Source organism: Oryctolagus cuniculus, chromosome 17, assembly GCF_051225735.1.
Source record: "Oryctolagus cuniculus isolate XC-2025 breed Fujian yellow rabbit chromosome 17, ASM5122573v1, whole genome shotgun sequence".
Taxonomy (NCBI): domain Eukaryota; kingdom Metazoa; phylum Chordata; class Mammalia; order Lagomorpha; family Leporidae; genus Oryctolagus; species Oryctolagus cuniculus.
The window spans coordinates 25,071,166-25,075,069 of NC_142883.1; positions in this window are offsets into that span (position 1 = coordinate 25,071,166).

Consider the following 3,904-nt stretch of genomic DNA (forward strand, 5'->3'; position numbering starts at 1 on the left):
CAAAAAAAAATTTATTTCTTAATTTGAAAGAGTTACACAGAGAGAGGAGAGGCAGAAAGGGAGGGGAGGGGTCCTACATCCAACGGTTCACTCCCCAAATGGCTGCAACGGCCGGAGCTGTGCCGATCCGAAGCCAGGAACCAGGAGCTTCCCCTGGGTCTCCCATGCGGGTGCAAGGGCCCAAGGCCTTGGGTCATCCTCCACTGCTTTCCCAGGCCATAGCAGAGAGCTGAATCAGAAGTGGAACAGCCAGGACTTGAACCAGTGCCTATATGGGATGCCAGCACTTCAGGCCAAGGTGTTAACCTGCTGTGCCACAGTGCTGGCCCCACCAACTTGCAGATTCTTTATGAAAGCTTGGCTCAGCTCTTTCGAAAGAAACGAGGCATATCTGGGGAGGCGGTAAAAGCTTCAAGGTCTTTGTCCAGGGGAAGGGCAATTGGCTACCGTGTCCTCATTTCCACTCGTCACCATTCCTGCAGCATCCGCTGAAGGTCAGAGCCCAGAGACACGAAGACAGATGCCCCACACTTCTTGCCCTAGGGGAAGTCATATCTAGCGGTTGACAGTTGAGTAACCAAGCCACTAAAAGGTAGTACTGCTTTAATAGAGGTATGAATAATCAGCCATGAAAACCAGAGGGAGTAATTAAAAAATGACTAATTAACAATAATAATACTAATAATATACCTGGAAGTGTTAGGGCTTAGCAGAGAAAGTAATAGCCCAGCCAGCTTTGTGGGATGAGTAAGAATAATAAGAATAATAACAAGCAAACATTTACTGTAGCCATTGTGTACACTCATTATCACATTACCTCTTCTTAGTAGCTACTATCATTTCCCAGTTTGACTGGTGAGGAACAGAGGTTCAGAGAGGTTAAAAAACCAGGATTTCCCCTGGCACAGCCAAGGAGCACTGTGGGTAGAGAGACCACAGCAGCAAAGGCCTGGAGAGAGGGCAGCTGGGCCAGTGTGGTGCCCGCCGTTGCTCCCCGCCTGCTGCTTCAGAAGCAACGCCAGGAACACCTGGAGGGGCAGGGACTTCCACCAGCCTCTGGGTGCAGAACTGGGCTTCAAAGAAGCTAAGGATGTGGCACAGACCAGAAACTGGAGCTCCCTGCCCAGACTCTAAGGTAAGTTTTCGGATCCTGGCCCAGCACTACCAGACTGCACTGGTTACAGCCCAGTCCTGAACAAGAGAAGCGCTGAGGAATCCTCTCTCACCACGGGCCATCTTTGGGCCTCCGAAGTCTCTGGCTGTGGGGGTTCTGTGTGAGGTACCCAGGAAGTGGACCATTGACCACCTCACTAAAAAAGAAAAATACCCCAGTAAAATTCTCCAATCTTTTAAAAGTAAGTAAAACATAGTCTGGATAGACAATGGATGCACAACATTAACATTCAAGAAGTAAGAGAAGGTCAGGGCCAGCGTTGTGGCACAGCAGGTTAAGCTGCTGCCTATGATGCTGGTATCCCTTATGTGCACCAGTTCAAGTCCCGGCTGCTCCACTTCTGATCTGGCTCCCTGCTGATGTGCCCGGGAAAGCAGTGGAAGATGATCTGAGTGCTTGGGCCCCTGCTACTGCCCAATGGGGGAGAGCCGGATGGAGTTCCAGGCTCCTAGCTTAAGCCTGGCTGTTGCAGTCATTTGGGAAGTGAATCAGAGAATGGAAGATCTCTCTGGGGCCAGCACTGTGGCGTAGCGGGTAAGGTCACCGCCTGCAGTGCTGGCATCCCACGTGGGAGCCGCTTCAAGACCTGGCTGCTCCACTTCTGATCCAGCTCTCTGCTATGGCCTGGGAAAGCAGTTGAAAATGGCCCAAGGCCTTGGGCCCCTGTACCTACGTGAGAGACCCAGAAGAAACTCCTGGCTCCTGACTTCAGATCAGTGCAGCTCCGGCCATTGTGGCCAATTCGGAAGTGGGCCAATGGATGGAAGACCAACCTCTCTCTCTCTCTCTCTCTCTCTGTGAGGTACCCAGGAAGATAACTCTTTCAAATAAATAAATAAATCTTTTTAAAAATCTCTCTTTCCCTCTGTCTCTGCAACTCCCTTTCAAACAAAGAAATCTTTAAAAAAAATCCTTCAAAAAGTAGAAAACCCTTTGGTCCACCTGTCAGCAATCAATCTGGAGGCAACCCTTGTGACCAGTTTCTTTTATGCCCTTTGATACATGGTCTAACATCTTTATTATAGTAATGAACACTATACCAACAAAATACGAAATGCATACACAATATTACATTGAATAATTTCCCTTTGCGTCAGGTACCTAAGTTGTGCCAAGTCCTGTGCAGGATTTAATGCTAACACATGGTCTATAGCCCCAAGGGTGTGTGTGTGTGTGTGTGTGTTACAGGGGGCAGGGTGGGGCACAGGTACGACAGGAACTTCCTTAGCATGAGGTAAAACAAAGGAAGTGTGGTTCCAGTGGTGTCAGTGTCACACAGCGGTTGGCTGCTTTACAGCCTCAGCTCCGCCCACCATGACCCTGTGTGGGTGTCAGAACAACCTGATAATGGTTCTTACTTCATGGGTTGTTGAAAGGATATAAAGTACAGGCTGGCACTGTGGCCTGGTGGATCAGGCCTCCACCTGCGGCACCAGCATCCCATAGGGACGCTGATTCCTGTCCAGGCTGCTCCACTTCTGATCCAGCTCTCTGCTGTGGCCTGGGAAAGCAGTAGAAGATGGCCCAAGTCCTTGGGCCCCTGTTCCCCGGGTGGGAGACCCGGAAGAAGCTCCTGGCTCCTGATGGGCTCAATTCCAGCCATTGCGGCCATTTGGCGAGTGAACGAACGAATGGAACACCTCTTTCTCTCACACACAAATAAGCAAATCTTTAAAAAATAATAATAATAAAGTACCAGGATATAGAAGCACTCAAGAAACGTCAGGGAAGTAACTTTTTAGCTGTTTCATCCTCATTCAGGGCCACGGTCCACTACTGGAAATCCAGACCTCTGGAACCCAAACGCCTGTTTTAAAACACACCTCTGGCAGCAAGTATAATCCAAAGTGACGCTCCCCTCCTTGGCATCAATGTTCGTAACGTGCCCAAATTAGTAGGGCTATTCATACACTTTTCTGAAGAAACATCACTATGTTTGGTTGCTGGCGGCTACCCGTGCCCTGGCTCTCCAATCGGAAACGCGTCTGGCCCTACTGCTTTCTGGGTGATGGTCATCAGCCTGTAATTTTTGCTAGGGAGAAGCAAAGTTTTTCTTGGAAGGCCTCTGTTTTTCTTAGTCCTTAGGATTACTTTTCACTTGAAAGATCTCAGAAAAGTCCTAAGGAATCCTCTTAGGATTTATACGCATTCCCTGGGTTCTTGTATGTTTAAGGATTTGCGGGCAGGAAAAGTCGGGAGGCCTGCTCTTTCTTCCTTCGAGTTCTTGCTCGATCCCCAGGGCAGCGCCTGGCCCTCGGCGGGGCCTTCAGACCAACGCTCAAACAAGAGAGGCCGCTTCTCGCGTGCAGTCCCGACTCCTTCCTCTTTCTGGGCGCATGACGGTGCCGGGCGCCAGGCTCGGCCACGGAGCCTCGCGCCCGCGAAGGGCCCGCAGGCGGTCACCTCTTCCGCGGCGAGCCCTACGTCCAGTCCCGTCCCAGACGCACGTCTCCGCCACCCTCTCGGTAAACAAGGAGTTTAAGCCCACTCCGCCGCTTCTTTAAACTTTCTTTCCCCGTTTCAGCATCTGAAAATAACATTTTCCACGCAGTCGGGCTCTCCGTCGCTCCCGCACGGAGAACGGCCACCGCGGGCCCAGAACCCTCGGCTCGGCCCGCTAGTGCCCCCCCCAACCCGCCCCCGCCCGGCCCTGGAGGACCGTGGGTGGACGCTCTTGCAGAGCGCCTCTCGCTGGTCGGGGCGGGGGTGGGCGGAGCCAGCGCCGCCCGG